Source organism: Danio aesculapii, chromosome 5 (assembly GCF_903798145.1).
Source record: "Danio aesculapii chromosome 5, fDanAes4.1, whole genome shotgun sequence".
NCBI classification, from domain to species: Eukaryota; Metazoa; Chordata; class Actinopteri; order Cypriniformes; family Danionidae; genus Danio; species Danio aesculapii.
This window is the reverse complement of record NC_079439.1, coordinates 59,229,594-59,251,683: the sequence shown is the minus strand read 5'-3', so window position 1 is coordinate 59,251,683 and position 22,090 is coordinate 59,229,594. Positions and strand designations below refer to the sequence as shown.

The 22,090-nt window shown below is 42.3% G+C and overlaps 1 pseudogene; it reads right to left on the bottom strand.

The window, feature by feature from the left end:
• Positions 1–343: 343 nt before the first annotated feature.
• Positions 344–3,724, bottom strand: LOC130228716 (uncharacterized; annotated as a pseudogene).
• Between the last annotated feature and the right edge of the window lie 18,366 nt (positions 3,725–22,090).

The window sequence follows — 22,090 nt, the reverse complement described above, 5'->3', positions numbered from 1 at the left end:
CTCAAATCCCATGAAGGTACTCTAATTTTCTTCGGGGGTCGTAATCGCTATACCCCTCTTAGAAATTGAGTAATCAAGGTATGAGATCCCAATGTGTGACCCTCTACTTTAACATGATGCGCTGAAATTGCAGCTACATAGACTTTCAGCATGGAAGCTGCTCGATTGTTTTCCAGCAGAGATTGCAAAAAACGTAACACCAAGGGAACAGGGGATTCTTCTGGGGATATGTTTTCCTCTTTACACCAATTTGAGAACAGCTTCCACCTATAAGCGTAAGCGCTCCTAGTGGAAGGAGCTCTAGAGTTCATTATAGTGTTTTGCACCTCCTGATCACAAACTCTTAAAAGTGATTCTGGCCCCTCAGAGGCCAAGCACAAAGCTGAAGGCGGTCCGGATTCGGGTGCCAAATCTGACCCCCCAACTGGTGGAGGAGGTCCCTCCTCCTGGGAAGGCTCCAGGGTTTCCCTTCTAGGAGCCTGTGCATCATTGGGAACCAAGGTCTCCCCGGCTAGTTTGGTGCTACTAACAGAACCCTGTGGCACCCTTGAAAGACTCTGTGAACAGTTGCCAATATCAGCGGTATTGGAGGGAAGGCATACAGTAGCTGATGTGGCCAGTCGTGTGCTAGAGCATCCTGCCCTAGGGGGCTGGACTCCTCTGACAGAGAAAACCAGAGAGGGCACTGGGTTGACGCTGCTGACGCAAAAAGGTCTACTTCTGCCCTGCCAAACCATTGCCATATCATCTCCACTACCTCTGTGTTGAGTTTCCACTCCCCTTCTGGAGGCTTGTGACGTGACAGGAAATCTGCCACTGCATTGTTCACCCCTGGTATGTGCATTGCTCTGAGGCTTGCCAACCGAGGAAATGCCCAGGTCAACAGTTTCTGTGATACTCGAAGAGACTGGCTGGACCTTGTGCCCCCTTGATGGTTGATGTGGTAAATAACTGAAGTATTGTCTGACCTGACAAGAACATGCCTGCCTAACAGATTCGGAGCAAAATACTTCAATGCCAGCATCACTGCCCGTAATTCCAGGGTGTTTATGTTCTCTCCTTTTTGCTTGGAGTTCCAATGCCCTCTGATTATTCTGTGCCTCCAAACTGCCCCCAGCCTGAAAGGGAAACATCGGTCTGGACAACCTCCCGACGAGATGGAATCCTGCCCAGAGCAACTCTTTGTTTTAGATAAGCTCTATTCCTCCATGGTTGCAATGTGAGAAAGCCTTTCTGTGTTACTTTGACCATTGTGTTCTTGTGCCTCATGGGATCTAAGTGCAATCCTCTGAAAGGGACGAAGTGAGAGTAGGCCCAATGGTATGACCGAAGCTGCTGCTTCCAGCATACCCATGAGTCTGAGAAAGCACCTGAATGGTAGCTTGGTTTGGTTTCGGAATCGTTGAATGAGAAGCAGAATAGCATCCGACTGCTGTTCTGTTGGGAAGGCTATCATCAATTGGGAGTCCAGTACAATCTCAATGTACTTTATGTACTGAGTTGAAGTTAACTGGCTCTTGCTGAAGTTCACTTCCAGGCCCAGTTGGGCAATGTGGGAAAGCAACTGAGCAGCATCTACCACTGCCTGCTCCTGAGAATGAGAGCAAAGAAGCCAGTCGTCCAGATATGGGAGTATTTGTAATCCTTTGTCTTGCACTGGGGCAAGTGCTGCTGCAACGCACCTGGTGAAGACCCTTGGTGATAGAGACAGCCCGAATGGAAGTACCCGGAACTGATACACCTGTTCTTGGAATGCAAACCGTAGGAACGGTCTGTGCTGTGGGGTGATCGGAATATGGAAGTAAGCATCCTTAAAGTCTATTGTGGTGAACCATTGTCCTTGTCTGACTGACTGGAGAACATCTGTTACGTGCAACATGCGAAAGGGTAATACCTTTAGAAACTTGTTGAGAGAACGAAGATCGAGTATAGGTCTCATTCCACCGTCTTTTTTTGGGATGACAAAGTATATTGAATAGAACCCATTGAGTCATTCTGACCATTTTACTAGCTCAATCGCTTCTTTCTGTAGAAAATTTTTTATTTATAGTTTTAAGGCATTCGTGCTGTTGGGACTGAAGTCATTCTAACCCCTCTGAAAGTGGGAGGCCGCCGTCGGAACTGCAACTTGTATCCCTGAACTAAAGTTGCTAAAACCCAAGTGTCTGAGGTTGTTGTCTCCTAGTACTTGAGCTGCTGATGAGAAAAAAGTCCGACAGACGGCCGCAGACCTTCAGGTCCTGCGTCTCTGGCCTTTATTATTCCTGAAAGGCAGCTGGGTTGGTGCTCTGCCCCTCAGGGCCTGAAAAGATTGTCGGCCCTGTCCTTGAGGTCGCTGAACGGATTGTTCTACCCCAAGAAACCTTTCCAAGTGCTGAGGCTGGCTTCTACGGACACCTGCTGGGTTTGTAGGAGTTTGAAATTGTGGTGCTTCATTGCACCTAGGAGTCTGCCTGTACTGCAAGCGAGTTGACGGACCTCTCCCTAGGTCTGCATATTGCTGTCTTGTCTGATTGGCCTGTACACTACGTTCTAATGTCTGTTGAGCTACTGGGCCAAAAATCTCTCCAGGAACTACTGGTAAGTCTCTCAGAGTCTTCCTACAGGATTTAGACAGAGGTGATTGAGCAAGCCAGACCTGTCGTCGCGCTTGTGTGAGTGTTGACATAAGTCTACCCAGTTCTCTTGACATGAAAGCCACTGATTGTAAAGTAGCATCACTGAAGTCTTGGACTATAGTGTCTCTCTCAGCTGACTGCAGAGATTGAGACATTGCTAATACAAAATGAGAGAGAGAGTTGCCAATGCGACCCATACGCGCCGCAGTGTTATATGCCTGTATAAGAAGATCATCTGTAATATGACACTGAGGCCTTGGGCAGCGGACATTAGGTTTCACAACCTCATCCGGAGAAAGAACAAAAGAAGCAATGATAGGATCAACCTTAGGCATCTGACCCAGCCCAAAAATATCTGCATCTTGCATCGCAGCCAAGGCCCTGCTGGCACTTGTATGGTGGGTCGGGGATTTTGGATTAGCCCAACATTTATGTTGTTCCTCAATATAATCCTTTGATGGTGGAATTGTGAGAGCAGATGGTTGAACCATACCCCTAAAGAAAGCTGAAGTTGGTGGGGCTGCTGATGGGGCTGTATCAAGACCCAAGCGGGCCAATGCTGCCCGAAGTGCTCTTTTCACTACTTCTTGCTCTGACTGAGAGCTTTCTATAGATCCACCAGTATCATGAGATTCGTCTAAAGAAAGCGGAGACTGATTTTCTGCAGTAATTTAACTTTCACCTTCCTCGAAAAACTGGCTTTGAGAAGCAGCCATCGATATAGCATCCTCTTCAGAAACAGGTAACTGTAAAGTGGGGTTTTCAACTGATGAAACTAGCTTTTCTCCCGATTGTAAGTTCATAATAAGTGATTTAATTTGGGCAAACTCAGCAGTTAACACATCCATCTTCTTAGCTAATGGATCCTTTGATCTCAAAATAGCACCTGCATCCACAGTATGCTTTCGTTTGGTTATCACCTTACGTGGTGGGGGTGGTGTTGGCGGAGCATCAACCAACAGCCCTTCCACTGAAGCTATTCTCGAAGTCCTCCTTTCCCAAGACAAAACTCTGCAATTCATGCAGGCATCCTCTGTGAGACTCTGTTTCAGGTGTTCCAAACCCAAGCAGGATGGGCAGCAATCATGACCATCATCCTTTTGCATAATAGCCATGCACAATGTGCATAACTGAGATGATTTTTCCATTTTTTTATTTTATTTTTATTTTTTTAAATCAAGCTAAAAACTATAATCAATGAATCACAAGAACTGACAACAGAGCAGTCACTCTTAATATACTGTTGCAAGAAATTACAACACAGTCAAATAGCGCCCCCGGGCGAACACACCCTGAACAGCTATAACAACGCAGAGGAGCTGATTCACCACTCAGTAATATATTCAACAGAGACGCGCACACACACTCGTGGAACATAAATACCTCACCGCAGAGCGTAATCACTCTTGCTGCAGTACTCGTGTAGTATACAGTAGCAACCCAAGCGAAAATCACTCTATGGCTGCAACAAAGCAGACGTGTAATTATACTCACCTTATTTTTAAGAACCTTAACTGAACCAATGCAGCCTCTGGAGGACGAGTAGTCACGTAACACCAACAACTGAATTGTTACGAGGCTGATAATGGCTTTAGCGTGTCTTCCTTAAAATTCTCTGACCTGTAGTACATACGCTCGAGAAGATTATAGGGACAGTTTGCAGAAAGTTACGGAATTAAATAAGGAAGGATCCCGAGTCTTCCTAGTCATGAGGGACTTTGTTTGTATTAGACTCGACCTGTACATCTGCGATGGGATGATATCCAGTGTGAAGCACTGCCTCTGGCGGTCAGGAAGAACGAAATAGAACAGCATCAAGTCTCGTCACTCAAAAATTATCCTCAAGAAAACAGCCAGAAAAACATATTTCAGCAGCCAGAATCTCCAGAGCCACAGCCTCTGTCACCAGACACGCTCTCATTGTCACCTTGCTCGCCTCTCTTGGGTTTTTCAAAAAAGATGGAGGAACTGGTGTATGCTGGAACTAAACTTTTACACTCCATTGCCGCAAGCCCCCAGTAACCAACCAAAAAGCGGCCTGCTCCACAACCACCTCTGAGCCCACCTGGAAGAGCCCTTCGACTTTTGCTACACCGCCAGGGCCCAAACAACAATGCAGCTGGTGAACACAACACAGCTCTCCGTAATGTGTCTCGGGTGCCTGCTTAGATAACAGAGTCTTTATCAGATGTTTACAGAACAAGCAGGAACCCAGTGTGTCTGTAGCTTTCTCTACGCAGTGTTGAATAACGTGACAGAAAACCGAAGACTTCTTCAGGCCGTATAGCAAAAACATCCGATCACTTAACAATAAGTCACTTTTAGTCAATGATTTTATCAACACAAATTGCCTTGAGATTGTAGCGGGGTCACTTGGTGTCATTTACGAGTGATTTTTCTATTATCCAATCATATAACTCTTGGGTGTGTATATAAGGGAGGATTTGGGCGTGTGTGTGTGTGTGTGTGTGTGTGTGTGTGTGTGTGTGTGTGTGTGTGTGTGTGTGTGTGTGTGTGTGTGTTGAAGCACCGCTTGTGCATCACTACCGGAGTCCCGCTGGTTCCGCCTCTGCCCCTTTCGTTCCTACAGGTAGACATTGTTTTGCTTTTCCTTTAGCATCGGGTTGTGTAGCTGTACTTAACTGGCTGTATTTGATTTCCTAGTGTCTGTGGATAGATTTGTTGTGGCTTGTCGTTGTCACTGTAACCTCAGCAGGATCGTTCTTTATTCCTGGGCTAACTGTACTTTTCAGTACTATTGTACAATGTTTTACATCTTGTTATCCGCTTAGGAGGGATAACTGAGTGTGGGCGGACTGTTGGAGAGTCTGGTGGAGCAACACTTGTGATACTGCTGCTTTTGAAGTCCGTTTGAGTATGCTGCTTTGGAGTCTGTTTTGACTTTTGATGCGTGCTTTCATTCTCTGATACTGGATTAATGTGCGAACTATAGCGTGAAGATTCCAAATATCGCACTGTGAATCACTGGTGCTATTTGTATTCACAATGAGAACTTTACACACGGATTCAGTAATTTGTGTATCAATATAGGAATAGCTGTGTAGCAGCTGATACATTTGTGTGTGTGTGATGTGCGCGAGCTCGTCTGTGTGTTTTCTGTGCTTATTATTTTTCCTCATCTGTGCTTGTTTTGTGTCTTTATTTGCATTTCCTCTCAAACGTTTATTCTTTTGCTTAAGTTTAAATTGGGGTTTCTATTATTATTATTGGTATTATTATTATTATTTTGCGTTTTTCTCTCCTGTAAGGAGATATTTCTATGAATGTACTTATTTGTGAGATTGTAATCCTGTACAATTGTTAATTGTCCTTTTTGAATTGTAGGAGTCGAGGCTTCCAGGCAGGCCACTAGTTGTCCCTCATGTGCGGTGGTGGGACATGACACGGAGTGCAGTGTGTGTGTTGTGCTCACCTATGCTTGTGTGAGTGTGTGTGGTGCACTTGCGGTAAGACCATTTGTATTTTTGTGGAGTTTGGTGCTACTTAACTAGTTTAGCTGCCACTGGTAAGCCTCTAACTCCTACTGTCTTGTTCTTTGAGGTGACTGCTGCTACTATTGGAGACTGAGTTTTTAAAAAGAAATTTTTATATTAGGTGATTAAGGAAAATAAAAAGTTTTGTATTTTTGGTATTCAGGTCTCATGCCTGTTCCTTACACCAAGAACCTGTGTTAAATTCCATGTGATCAGGGTGGCGTAGTCAGCTTCAATTCAGTATTAATTTTCTCCCATCTTTCCACTCCGCTACATTCTGGTGTAGTCGGCAGGGTGTGTGTTTGATAATTGGTCTGAGACGTGGATCCATTTTTAGATACATTGTGTATTTTTTTCAGTTATTTATCGTATTTGTGGATTAGTAGTGGGTTTGTTTTTGTTTGTGTTTAGTGCAGGTGACAAAGCAGCAGTATCACTTGACTTGGAGCATTCCAGTACCTTGGTGAGTTTTTGATATAAATAGCTAAACAAAATGGAGGAGGAATTGCACCAGTTACGTGACCTCGTTTCACAACTGCAATCAGAAAATGTGCCGTTGCGCCAAGAACACGGTAGTGTTATTCCACCGAGTCCCACAGTCTTCCAGAGAAAATTTGGCACCGTTAAGTGATTAGTCTGCAAACATTCCGATAACTGAGCGATTTGTGTTTATTCCTAGGGATAGAAAGTGCCTAATTTTCCATGGTAAGCCTGGTGTTAACATAAATCAGTGGATCTATGAAGCAAAAGCTTTTATTCGAATTCGGCATTTGTCTGTTGCTGATCAGTTTGATCACTTGGCAGGGGAGGCGAGTAAAGAGATCCGTCATCGCTTTGCTTCAGAAAGGGGGGATTCAGAAAAAATGGATTCCATTTTGTGTGAGCTATATGGATGCTTTCAATCTTATGTTGCCCTACAGGAAGCGTTTTTCTCTAGGGGGCAGCAGGAAGGAGAGACCTTGTTGGAATTCTCTTTGGCACTGATGGGCCTCCTAGAGAAGGTAAAGGAAAAATCCCCCACTGTTATGCCCAACTCTGATATTTTGTTGAGAGATCAATTTGTCGAGTATGCTTGTGACTTTGTTAGAGGTACATAGCGAAGCCATCCAGGGGAAATGGGAGGGCACACCAGGCGGGGCAAGGGGATGAAGTTTATCTCTCCCTCTGGCACAGGGGTTTCAGTACAAGGTATCGGGGGTGTACTGTCTAGTAGTGGTGGTCCACCTGAATCATCTGAAATGGGACAGCTTAAAGAAATGTTGAGGTTGCAACAAGAACAGTTGAACCAGCTTACACAGAGTGTTGCCCTGTTACAGGGCTCTAGTTCACGATCCCTTCCCCCCTCTTTTCGTAATGGTCCTGTTATTTGTAGACGTTGCCGGAAACCAGGTCAATTTGCACGAGACTGCGAGAACGAACAGATTCCATCACAGACATCTATGAGTTCTGGGGATGAGTCGGGGGCCCGTGTAGTTAGGCAGTTGCCCTCTACACATGTCTCAGAAAACTAGTTCTCGTCGTGCTGAAGAGCCGCAGCTCGGCTGGGGAAAATGTTGGCTCCAACATATTTCAGTCTAATTCAGTCTTAAATTTAATGTCGTCATGTCCACATTTGGATGTGTTAATTGGTGGTGTGTCGGTTCCGTGCTTAATTGACACTGGTTCGATGGTGTCAACCATTACAAAAAGTTGTTTTGTTCAGCATTTTGAGCCATGGGGTCAAGATTGGTTGAGGTCGTGTTCGTGGTTACAGCTAAGGGCTGCAAATGTCCTTTCTATCCCCTACATTGGCAATGTTGAGCTGGATGTCGAACTTTGAGGTAAACTGGTACCTCGATGTGGGGTTCTGGTGGTCAGAGACCCTCCTGGGGGCTTGCACCTTCAAGCCCCAGGCTTTTTGGGCATGAATGTTCTTAGGCGCTGCTACCAGGAGCTTTTTGGCCAACATGGACCTAATTTGTTTGACTGTCCCCCTGTTTCTAGTGCTTCACCAACTGTCTTCCAAGCCTTACAGTACTGCCATGAGGGTACAGCGTTCCCTTGAACATGCGGTAAGGGTGAAAGTGCGTGGTCCTCGGGCATGCAGGGTTCCAGGCGGAGCTCTAAGATTTGTTGCAGCAACTTGCGCTGAGCAGTTAGCTGGTACAATGGTGCTGTTCGAATCGACAGAGTCAGGGCTGCCAGAAGAGTTATTGGTATCCCTTTCCTTGGTACAGGTCATCGGGAGTTCAGTGTATGTGCCGGTGGTAAATGTAGGCTCATCCAATGTGTTACTTTTCCCACACAGAGTTCTAGGTACACTGAGTGGAATGCATGTAGTAAGCCTGTCAGCAGATGTAACGGAAGTTAGACCCTTGATGGTAGGTGCTTATTCCCAGGCTACCCAAGTGGCGAGTGCCACAGTCTCTGCGCAAATTGAGGCCTTGGATTTGACAGCTTTGTCAGCATCAGAGCAAGCTAAGGTTAGGGTTTTGTTAACAAAGTATCAGGGAGTATTTTCTGAACATGAGGGTGACTTGGAATGTACTAACCTAATTTCTCATAATATCCCTCTTGATAGACGACGTTCCAGTGAGGCAGCAACATCGCCGGGTACCCCCTTTCGGAGTATGAGGTGATTAGAGCTCACATTAACCAGCTGTTAGAGTCTCAAGTAATCCGCGAAAGTTCTAGTCCCTATGCCTCCTCAAAAGTTTTGGTTAAAAAGGAGGACAGTAGTTTATGTATGTGCGTAGACTACAATCAGCTAAATGCCAAGACTAGGTGGGATTCATTCCCCCTGCCGAGAATTGAGGAGTCACAGAACGTGCTGACCGGGGCTTGCTGGTTTTCCACTATGGATCTGGCAAGTGGGTATAACCAAGTCCCTGTCAGCGAGGGAGATAGGCCTAAGACTGCTTTCTGTATCCCGTTTGGGCTGTTCGAGTGGAATCGGATGCCCTTCAGGTTGTGCAATGCCCCCTCCACATTCCAGCGGCTTATGGAGTGACTGTTTGGAGACCAGCAGTGTCTGTCATTACTGTTATATCTGGATGACATTGTTGTGTTCTCCACTTCAGTTTCTCAGCATGTGGACAGGCTAAAGCTTGTCCTGGGCCGTTTGAAGTGTGAAGGGCTGAAGGTTAAATTGGAGAAATGTGCCTTCATGAAACCAGAAGTAAAATACTTGGGGCATGTAATTTCCTCTAAGGGGATAGCCACCGATCCCAGCAAAATCGAGGCAGTAGTCAATTGGCCATGTCCGTCTAGTGTCACCAAGCTGAGATCCTTCCTTGGGTTTGCCAGCTACTATAAAAGGTTTGTAGAAGGATTTGCCAAGTTGGCTGCCCCTCTGCATAAATTGGTTGGTGACTTTGCTGGGGTAAAAGGCAAGCAGATGGCGAAACGTTTTGTTAGTGCTTGGACAGAGCGCTGTAATAAAAGCTTTGCAAGGTTGAAGTAAAAATTAACCACCACTCCTGTGCTTGCCTATGCAGATTTTTCCAAGCCTTTTTATTTTGGAAGTGGACGCTAGGTATCAGGGGCTGGGGGCAGTCCTCTCCCAAGAATTTGAAGGCAAGGTAAGCCCAGTCGCATACGCTAGCCGCAGTTTAAGGCCCACGGAGCGCAACATGTCCAATTACAGCTCAATGAAGCTGGAATTTGTTGCGCTTAAGTGGGCCATGACGGAGAATTTGTTGAGTAACAAGTGTCTGGTATTCACAGATAATAACCCCCTTAGCCACCTGACCACTGCAAAGCTTGGGGCTGCAGAGCTGCGCTGGGCCGCACAGTTGGCTGCGTTTGATTTCGAGATAAAGTATTGTTCAGGTAGGGCTAACCGAAATGCTAATGCACTTTCGCGACGAGACCCTGTGGTGCTGGGTGTCTTGGAAGGGGTTGCCCCAGGCACAATTATCCCCGATTCATTGCGGCGGCTAACTGAATTGGGGTCTGCTGGGGTAGCAACTCAGTGTGTGATCTCGACACTACCTGGTTATTCTGCTGTTGATTTGAGCTTGTTGCAGGCAGCGGACCCTGTGATCCACCTGGGTCACTTGGTGTCAGTTGCAAGTGATTTTTCTATTATGCAATCATATAACTCTTGGGTATGTATATAAGGGAGGATTTGGATGTGTGTGTGTGTGTGTGTGTATTAAAGCAGGTTCCGCCTCTGCCCCTTCCATTCCAGCAGGTAGACATTGTTTTGCTTTTCCTTTAGCATTGGGTTATGTAGCTGTACTTAACTGGCTGTATTTGATTTTTCTAGTCATTGCGGCGGCTAACTGAATTGGGGTCTGCTGGGGTAGTAACTCAGTGTGTGATCTCGACACTACCTGGTTATTCTGCTGTTGATTTGAGCTTGTTGCAGGCAGCGGACCCCGTGATCCAGGAAGTCTTGCCGATTTTGAAACGATGTACTCGTTCAATTTATGAAGAACGTCAGCATCTAACCAAGTCAGCCCTGATTCTGCTCCGACAGTGGAATCCGTTGATCGATTAGGGGGTGCTTTATTGGCAGGTTTATTACCCCAATGGTAAGGAGGAAGCTTTTCAATTAGTCTTGCCTGTCACTTTAAGATCTGAGATTTTAGCATTAGCAACATGGCCACCAGGGCATAGAGCGCACCACAGAACTGATACGACAGAGGTGTTACTGGCCAGGATTAACTTCTGACGTGGCGAGTTGGTGTCAGGAGTGCAAGCGTTGTCAGGCTGCCAAAGATACACGGCCTCTAGCTAAGGGTTTTATGGGACGATTGTTGTCCTCCAGGCCAAATGACATTCTTGCGCTAGATTTTACTGTATTAGAACCAACAAGTACAGGTATTGAAAATGTCCTAGTAATGACGGATGTTTTTAGTAAGTACACCCTAGCTGTTCCAACAAGAGATCAGCGCGCGGAGACCGTGGCCCGTGTCCTGGTTAATGAGTGGTTTTACCGGTTTGGGATCCGAGGGTACCTCCACTCTGACCAGGGTGAAACTTTGAGTCACACCTAATACGTCAGCTGTGTGACTTGTAGAAAAGTCTCAGACTACACCGGGTCATCCAGGCGGCAATGACCTATGTGAATGTTTAAACCGCACTTTACATAATCTGTTGCGCACTCTACTAATTTCTAGGAAGAGAGATTGGGTGGCTTGTCTCCCCCAGGTAGTGTTTAGCTATAACAGCGCCCCTCATCATGCCACTGGGAAAAAAAAAAAAAAAAAAAAAAAAAAAAAAAAAAAAAAAAAAAAAAAAAAAAAAAAAAAATCGCCTCACTTTTTAATGTTTGGCCAGGAACCAAGGTTGCCTGTCGACTTTCTGGCAGAATACCGGAGCCACAGGAGGGCAGTGTGCATGAATGGGTTATAGAACACCAGACCCGACTACAAGTAGCCTTCGCAGGTGCACTAGAGTGGTTACGAGACATGGCTGATAGGCGGAAGGCCCAACACGATCAGACTGTTCGTGATGAGCCACTGGGGGAGGGTCAACTGGTATACTTCTGTGATTTAGGGGTAAGAGGTCGTCACAAGATCCAAGACCTGTGGAGCCCAGTGGTTTACCAGGTAACTGGCGTAGTCAGCTTTAATTCAGTATTAATTTTCTCCCAACTTACCACTCCGCTACAATTTTATGTATTTAAATGAAACTTGGCTAGATGACAGTTGTAGCGCAGCAGTTCTGAATAAACAGCTCCTTTAAACTTAGATTTTTTTGAGAGCTGTAACGAGACATGACTGATAGGCGGAAGGCCCAACACGATCAGACTGTTCGTGATGAGCCACTGGGGGAGGGTCAACTGGTATACCTCTGTGTTAGGGGTAAGAGGTCATCACAAGATCCAGGACTTGTGGAGCCCAGTGGTTTACCAGGTAACTAGGGCGCCACCAGAGGGTGGTGTGGTGACCCGTCCAGGGTGAAGAATGTCCATCGCTCTCTTTGAAACGTAGAGTAGTTCGGAGTACTGGTGAGCTTGGTAACCACGCTAATCCTCTGCCGGATCCAGTTAGAGATGCCCCTTCATTGGTTGAGGATGAAGTAGATTTGGTGGCGGTAGTACACTGCAGAAGCCAAGTTGTATCTAGGCCATAGCCCACAGAACTGCCATATACTCCACCTCATGCACAGCAAGAGGAGGTATGTCCCAGGAAACAGGGATCCATTGTGGGGCCTGAACCAGAGGTTCCTGTAAGTGAGTCAGAGCAGGCTAGTGAAGGGGGGTTGCATCGTACAGGACCTGTTACTGCAGATCGCCACCCGAATCTCCATCACCTACCACGTTCGGTGGGCCAGACTAGCGGAGCTTCTCTTCAGCAAATGCATGTCAGTAGGCCTGACCTCTTTAGACCTTGAGTGTGTGTGTGTGTGTGTGTGTGTGTGTGTGCGTGTGCGTGTGCGTGTGTGCGTGTGTTTGTGTGTGTGTATTAAAGCATTGCTTGTGTGTCACTACCAGATATATTGATCACTCCAGCTATTTAAGACAGATCTGTCTCTGTCAGAAAGAGATGCATAAATGAGAACACTAGTGAGCAGTTTATGAAGGCCATATCGCTAGCACCAAGTATATCTGCATACTCTGTTGATTCTCTCCTTGATTTGTTTAACTCTAAAATTAAGAATGTCAAAGATCATATTGCTCCTGTTAAAATTCAAGATTACTGGCAGACAGAGAGCCCCTTAGAGAAACTCAACAGAAATTCAAATGATGAAAAGACAGTGCAGAAAAACTGAACGTATGTGGAGGAAGACGAAACTAGTAGTCCATTATAATATCTATAAAGACAGTCTTCATGCTTTTAATATGGAACTAAACACTGCTGGACAGACTTTCTTTTAAAGCCTTATGAACAGCAACTTAAATTCTCGCACTCTCTTTGCAACGATAGAGAGACTTACAACCCCCCCCCCCCCCCCCAGTAGGATTCCCAGTGAACTACTCTCTGAAAGCAAATGTAATGAGTTCGCTCATTTCTTTACTGACAAGATCAATAATATCAGAAAGGCAATCAGCTCATCCAATCAGCCATGTCGTGTCGACGTCAGACTAGCTCAACCACAACTTAAGAAATCAGACATTATGTCTGATTTCATGGCAATTAATGGTAAAATCTTAGAAAAGATTATGCAAATTATGAAAACATCAACCTGCAGTCTTGACACGCTCCCCACATCATTCTTCAAAACTGTGTTTACCTGTTTAGAAATTGATCTTCTAAAATAGTAAATGCTTCACTTCTCTCAGGGATTTTTCCAAACTCTCTTAAAACTGCAGTTGTTAAACCCCTCTTGAAGAAGAGCAACCTGGATAACACCCTATTGAGCAATACAGGCCCATCTCAAATCTCCATTTTATTGGCAAAATCATTGAAAAAGTTTTTAACCAGGTTAACAAGTTCTTAAACCTCAAGGGGTGTCTAGACAATTTTCAATCTGGTTTTCAGACCACATCACAGTACAGAGAGCGCTCTTATAAAGATTATCAATAATATCCGCCTAAATACAGATTCAGGCAAACTAACAGTGCTGGTACTGCTCAATCTCAGTGCCGCATTTGACACTGTCGATCACAGCATACTTCTGGATAGGCTGGAAAACTGGGCTGGGCTGTCTGGAACAGTCCTCAAATGGTTCAGATTTTACCTTGAAGGGAGAGGTTACTATGTCAGTATAGGTGACCATAGGTTGAGGTGGACACCCATGACATGTGGAGTCCCACAAGGCTCGATTCTGGCACCTCTCCTGTTTAACCTTTATATGAGCCAAATAATGAGAAAGAACCAAATTTCCTACCACAGCTATGCTTATGACTCTCAGATCTACTTAGCCTTACTGCCTAATGACTGCAGCCCTATTGACAGCCTCTGCCAATGCATTGATGAAATTAACAATTGGATGTGCCAAAACTTTCTTCAATTGAACAAAGAGAAAACTGAAGTGATTGCGTTTGGGAACAGAGATGAGGTTCTCAAAGTGAATGCGTACCTTGTCTCTAAAGGTCACACAACAAAAAATAAGGTCAAGAATCTTGGTGTGATTCTGGAGTCAGATCTGAGTTTCAATAGTCATGTCAAAGCAGTAGTAAATCAGCATACTATCATCTCAAAAACATTGCAAGAAAAAGATGCTTTGTTTCCAGTGAGGACTTAAAGAAACTTGTTCATGCTTTTATCAGCAGCAGGGTGGGTTACTGTAACGGCCTCCTCATTGGCCTTCTCAAAAAGACAGTCAGACAGTTGCAGCTCATCCTGAACGCTGTGGCCAGGATTCTGACCAGAACCAGGAAATTAGAGCACATCACACCTGTCCTCAGGTCTTTACACTGGCTCCCAGTTACATTCAGAATAGATTTTAAAGTATTATTACTAGTCTATAAATCACTAAATGGCCTAGGACCTCAATACATTACAGATATGCTCACTGAATACAAACCTAACAGATCAGATAAACTAGATATTCCAAGAGTTCAGTCAAAGCAGGGTGAATCGGCCTTCAGCTACTGCGCCCCTCACTGCTGGAATCAGCTTCCAGAAATGATCATATGTGCTCCAACAGTAGGCACATTCAAATCAAGACAGAAAACAAATCTGTTTAGCTGTGCCTTTACTGAATGAGCACTGTGCTACGTCCGACAGATCGCACTTTTATGTTTTTCTCTTCTTTTTCATTCTTTTATAACCAGTTTTTAACACATTTTATCTGTTTTTAATCAGTTTTTTGTTTTTTATAATTTTTATTATTTGTTTTTTATTTTTCTTATACTTCTCTTTTATTCCTGTTTATGTAAAGCACTTTGAATTGCCACTGTGTTTGAAATGTGCTATATAAATAAACTTGCCTTGGATATATTTTTATTTATTTATTTATTTATTTATTTATTTATTTATATATATATATATATATATATATATATATATATATATATATATATATATATATATATATATATATATATATATATATATATATATATATATATATATATATATATATATATATATACAATTTATAAGTTTAATGTCCGATTAATGGAATTTAATGTCAAGCTGCACCTGCCTATTCCTTGATTTGCTCACCAATGACTTCTGAATTGTGCTCTATCCATTGAGCAACAGTATGTTCATTAAAAAAATGAGATTAATTCACAACATTTAATTGTAACATTTAATGTAAATATGCTTTTTTGTAGGTTAACAATAAATCAAACAAATGAAAGGTTATATTAAAATTAGAAATGACAATTTGTATTAAAGGCCTTACCCCCAACATTCTACCTCCCTTCTCTCAGGGGATGGAGGGCCAAATCAAAGTTTATCATGAGCCAACTTTGGCCCGTGGGCCCTTGTTTGGGCATCTCTGTTCTAAACCGTTCCTATTAAGTAACCAAGCACAGACAGCTATGTTTTAGGTTGGAATGTTGCTTACCGATAAATGCATTTTTTATTTGATATTTGTAATAAACATATATAAAAACATGATTTATAAAAGACTTTAATTAGCCCCTGTAATCAGTAATCGTTATCAGCCGAAATGGCTTCAAGTGATCGGTAATCGAAGATCGGCCACAAAAATCCTGATCGGAGCACCTTTATTTTGGAGCTTTTGGTGTTGCCACTCTTACGCAGTGCCTGCAGTAAAACTCACAGCGGTTTATCATGACATTTTTATCAAACATTTTTTTCCCTGCAATTGACAGCAAGAACAATTATAGAAGCATTGTCTGATTGACAAGCAGTACCGTATGTTCAAAAGAATTTAAAACGCCAAATGGGTCGAATTTATACCTGATTTCAAAAATAAAACACACTCTAAAAGGTAGTGTAATCTACACAACATTAAGTGCAGTGTGCGAGTGAGAAGGGGCAGTGTTTCAACGTGATCCGGTTATGTTGTGGTTCTGTGACTGCAGGTGTTGGTTGCTGTATGGTTAAAAATTTCTAGGTTAATAAAATATTAATCCGATATATTGGGCGTTTTTTTGTGAGGATTTTGGAGAGCATTGGGGCTGGTAAAAGTCAGCTATATCTGGCAACACTGAACATAAAACAAAAACATACAGTTATACAGTGCCTTCAAACCCCCAGTGAGCAAGCCAAAGGCGACAGTGGCAAGAAAAAACTTCCTCTGGAAGAAATCTTGAGAGGAACCAGACTCAGCAGGGGAGCCCATCCTCTTCTGGCTGGCACATTCAGAAAATGTATGACTATATTATTGCAGACTACAAAAAGTATTTTACAGTATTAAAGCACCACTAGCAAGGAGACAGTGAAAATGGAAAGATAAAAACTAGTGAAACATGAACTGCTTGATGCTATTATCAAGCAGGTCACAGCTTTGTGTTTGTCACAAACATGAAATTACATATATACAACAACATAACACACAAAGCAAATATACATCAACAGCTTTACAGTATAGACTAAAAAAAGGTATATTACAGTGCCCAAACACCACTAGTTAGCAAGAAGACAGTGATATCATATCATATCATAATACTACAGGCCTACATGTAAAGCTATAGTGAAACATTACATGCAGACTGTTAAAGAAACTCACCCAGGCTGAGCTATTGTAAAAACGGCTCGAAGCCCAGTGTGGGTTAAAGGATACAGGGACCCCCTGGTCCGTTCGCAATGGTGAGACGTCCTGCGTGGTCACAGTGGTCATATATGAGAAGCCGGCTAAAGGAACAAAACCGAAAAGTTTAGCCAGACCAACCGATTGTATTATTCAAAACGACTAAACATGTTCGTTATTTTCACCTGTGTTCTTAAGTGTCCAAATAAAAGTAATCAAACATGCATTATACCAATTCGTAAACATTAAAATACACATAAAACGACAGACAAACGGTCATTTCCTTACCTCGACCTCTCAGTTAGATCGTGCTGTAGAAATGCCCGCTCGGTTTGCAGAAAGACTTCTGGAACTGTTTTAGAACGTGGAACGCGTTCCGGGAATGTTGACGTCATCTCAGCGCGAGATATGCAAATATGGGAACTCTTCCTGCATAAATTAACCTAAATAAATAAACAAATTAATTAATTAATTAATTAATTAATTAATTAATTAATTAATAATGAAAATCGCTTATGTTGTTGGTCATTATCTTTCTTCCATGACCAACAATGAAGTCTAATTTGGCCAAAATTAATACGACAAAAGGCGTAGTTTGCAGGGGAATAAGTTAGGGGGGAGATAAACATCAGTGATCACTCCAGTGCTTAAAGCTTAATTAAAAAAAACATTTATTTCTAACGTGATCGCAATAGTTTGTGTAGAATCAGCATATTTTATAACTTCTTTTAAATCTGTGCTAAATCTATTGCGAATTTTGCTTCACGTACTAATGGTAAGACCCCCTACATTGCTCAAAAATGGAAATGTTCAACTATTGCTCATCAATTTGCGACCAATTAGAGTTTTCGTGATTTAGAAAGTCTGGAAAAAATAGCAGAATGTTCGTCTTATTTAAAGTTACAGTAAGTACATATGTACGGTTCATTGGCTTAATTCAATATAATTGTACTTCAGCTGAAACGTAAATCGACAAAACTGCTCAGTGTTCATGGTGGAGTTTTTACTGGTCTGTTAGCGCCACCAACTAGCAAACAATGATTTAGCATTTTATTCAGTCAGTCAACTATTTCCTGCAAGTTCAATTTATGAAACATAATTTAACCAATGTTCAAACCATTTTGTTAACCAATGTTCAAACCATATCTACACCCCTGAGTATGACAAGTGTGTGTGACAGAATATCTTTAAGAAGTTAAAAAGTTTTAATTTCTTCATATGTTATGCATTGCTCAGCATATCCATCACAAATCTGTTTTTCAAATTCATATTTTTAATAGTAAGGTATACAATATTATATTTGTGCATATACAATAGAAATCTGGAGCTCATCTAACAAAATAACTCACCATAATGAGTATCGTGATAAAAACGAGTACACCCAAATTTATGTTATAGAAAAATATTAAATACAAATTTTAAAAAAGGAAAAATCAAGAGAAGCAAAAAAAATTGAAAAATTTTGTTGAAAATTTGTAGGTTGTAATTTTTATGCATTATGTTGCTAGAATTTAATTGTATTATCTTTCAATTTCTAAATATATTTGATGACTAAAATATTATTTTAAAAAATATATCTGTTTAATAAATCTGTTTTGTTTAAATGCACCAAAATACATTGCCTATATTCACTGAGAAATTGATAAAATGCGGTCTTCTCAATTATGCTGAGCACTGTAGGTACTACAGGTTAAACAATGCAGTTGAAGGTATAAAATAAAGAAAAAAGGTATTATCTTATTAAATTTGCACCAATTTGCATAAACTTCTACAAATATCTGAACTTGGATGAAGTGAAGTTGAAGTGAGGAAAATTGTTGTTTAATTCTGTAGTGCTTGACAAAAAAATAGGGTTCCAAAGCAGCTTTACAAAAGGCGCACATTATTACATCACAATCAAGCTCAGAAAAAAGTTAAGGCGTGCATAAGGTGCTCAGTACAGCTATCAGTAGTATACATATTTAAATAAAATCTGCATTTATACAATATAATGTACTTTTTCAACAAAAGAAGGTGATTTTTTTTATAATTGTATTTTTCAAAGTCTTTGTAACATGGGGTGTTTATAATACAGTGCCTTGTGCAGAGAGGAAAGAGTGTGTACTCACCTCTAGCACACTCAGATTTCTACAATGATCTTTGAGAGTATTTTTGTGACTGGTTCATAAAAAGAAATGGTGTTTTTGCCTAAAATATAAAGAAAAAAAATTCTAGATAGTTTTACACCAACATTAGTCAAATGTGGAATAATGTGTAAACTATCCTCATTCCCTTTTCGCTTTTATTGATTTGGGCATACTGTGGTTCAGGTATCAGGCAGTCATACATATGAACAAGAGAAGTTGTTAGACATAAAGTTCTACTGGGGCACGGGCCCCACTCACCACTCAACCCCATATACTGTATCATCTGGTATATCGTTGTACGATGTTAGAATAAATATTAAAAAATTATTATGCAAGTTAACACATAATAAAAAAATATTGGCAAATTCAAATGTATTTTATTGCTTAAAACAATTATAATGACAGGAGACTAAAATTTTAAGTTCTAATGGAAAGTTGTTACAAATAAAGTAACACAAATATGACCACTGAGATTGAGAACTGTTTTATTAATAATCAATAATCAATAATCAGTGTTTGCTGTGTGTGATTTATATTTTAGCCTCAGGACGCTCCAGATCCAGGAGTACAGCTTTCACCCAGACAGCAACTCTGGATGCAGACACACATGATGGCACCACTGAGCTTTCTTGGCACCTCTGCCTCGGTTAGCTGATTATTCGTCATTCTCGCTCGAGCAAATGTCTACAGTAAAGCTGTACGGGTCGTTTACATATCATATGAGAAGCACTTCTCACAAAACAGATGCTTTATACACAAATACTTGTGTAAAAATGTTCATTACTAACTTTTCTATGAAGATAATTTGATTTTAATTGCAGATCAATGACGGTGCAAAATAGCCTACAGTAACGTCTGCAATTATATAAAATAAATAAATAAATGCAACATATATGAACACATACAGATTCTTACAGTCTCTGAAATGTTACCAATTACAGAAAAACTACACACAGCATACATTTAGTCCTTATTTGGGTTAAAAAATAACACACAACATAGACCCCACAGTCAGTGCAAACCTCTCATTTGTACCTTTAATCTTCATCAGCACATGTAACCTCTGTTAGAGAGTAATTCCTTCATTACGAGTTCATAATAATCCAAAAGGCGATGATAAACATGGCAGCTTGTTCATGATTCAGGTTGCTGAAACAATTTGCTCCTGTGTTTTGTCAGGCTTCTCCTTTGTTTTTTTCGCGCTTCACTCTCGTGTTTCACTCTCGTGTTTGTCCTTTTCTTTTCTGAAAGGATCAGATGTCGGAAGCTCCTCAGTAATCACACACATGTTATTCTCATCAGCTCAAGAAGTGCGTTATTTCAAATATAGACGCGATCGCGTGCTCCCTGGAGAAAGCAAAATTGCTCACACTTTTAGACGGCCTCGTAAAACAAAAACAGGACACGGCAGATTTTGTTATTCTTTGTGGCTGTACATCAAGACAATGACAAGGCTTGTTTGAGCTCGGGTCGACCATGGCTCTTTATTATATGCATATAGTATTACGATGTAATGTCTCGGCTGTGTATTTAAAACATGGCGGTTTTCATTCTGGCTAACTCCACGAGCGAGTGACGTTTCTCTGTAAACCAATAGCATTCAGCTGCGCGTCTAGCTCTGCCTTTTGGTACCCTTTAGTCCTGCTTGGTACTCTGTGCAAAGGGTTACCAAAACGATACGATTAGCTTTTAATTATCTTTTGAATGTGAAACGGCCATAAAAGCATACCGAACCTTACTGTACCATACCGTACCATACCACTAAGTGGAAACGGGCCATATGTGTCCACAGTCCAAAGGAAAAGAAGCAGCAGATTGGCAGAGCAAACAATATCCACCTCATCCAGGAGACCAGCCAAACGCTCTCGCAGAGGTCAGCACTGACTCATATTTTAGATGTTACAACTCAGTTATGAAAGGATTTGTCACTAAACAGACCGCTGAATGTTGTTTCTTTTTTCTTAATTTCTTGTGCTTTTCTGTGTTGTAGACCAGCTACATAGGGCCCATTGCTGGGACAAGGTAGATTTGGCTCAGTATTTGTTGGGATCTGCAGGTCTGATGGACTCCCAGTAAGACATTTTCTTCCCTCCTCTATTCAAACATGCTTTAGAAATGTTTCTGTCTGTAAAAGTCATTTGTCATAATCAGACGGGTGTGATTTACTGTCTGTAGGCGGCTATCAATGACCTGTCTAAGGACTGAACAAACACGAGACATTATATTTGTGTTTGTTCTGCAGGACTGTCAGGGGCAGCTGCTTCAGCTGCCAGGTTTGTTGTCCCAATGTCTTTTCAGCTCCTGCCTGCCCCATCCTCCAGCTGCTGGACTGGTTTGATTGTCTCAAATGTTGAATTCTGGTCCTGGAGCGTCCGGCTTCTGTGCCTAGATCTCCAGAGCTTCTGTGAGGAAAGTGGCTGTCTTAGCGACTGCCTGGCCAAGAAAGAGCTTGTGCCTAGGGAAGTGCAGTCTGCTTCTGGATGTGACCCTCCTTGTGCCTATAGCAGGGGTGACCAACCTTGAGATCTACCTTCCAGCAGATTTCCAATGCGACATACATTAACCACACCTGGCTGTAATTATCAAGTGCTGGTCAGGTCCTCATTAACTGGTTCAGGTGTGTTTAATCAGGGTTGAAGCTGAACTCTGCAGGATGGTAGATCTCCAGGAGCAGGGTTGAGCACCCCTGCTCTAGGCACATGGAGGGTCACATCCAGAAGCACTTCCCTAGGAAGCTGTCGACAGGTAAGAGATTCAGACGCACTCAAAGATTGAGAAGTGTGTTCTTGTGAGTTTCTGGAGACGGTGTTGTGTGTAACAGAGTTCCGTCAGCTGATTTGCTGGTGTCTCAGTGCAGTGCCGGCTGATCAGCCCATATTATTGAGCGCCATCCCCGGTTGCACAGATCAGGTGGCCAGTGACATTACACTTATCACAATCGCAGCAGTCATGGCTTGGATTGCATTGTCAGGATCAGTGTATAGAAACACTGTGAATGATTTGTAGAGGAAGAGAAGAGGTGGCAGAGGAACTGGGGAGAACAAATCCTGATCCAGAGTGTGTGTGAAGCTGGATGAGCTTAAGACACAAAACAACTGAAAGCAGAGCCATGATACACACACAAACAGCTACACTAGCAGACAAATGAGGAGTTTCTAGACCACTTAGAGATAAACCAGTATAGAAATGACATAATAATAACAGCAGTAGAAACAATGCCATTAAGAATATCGGAAGGTTGTTAAATTAGATGTTAAATAAGTCCAGTAGGTGGCGACAGACATGTAATCCAATCATTTGAAAATTA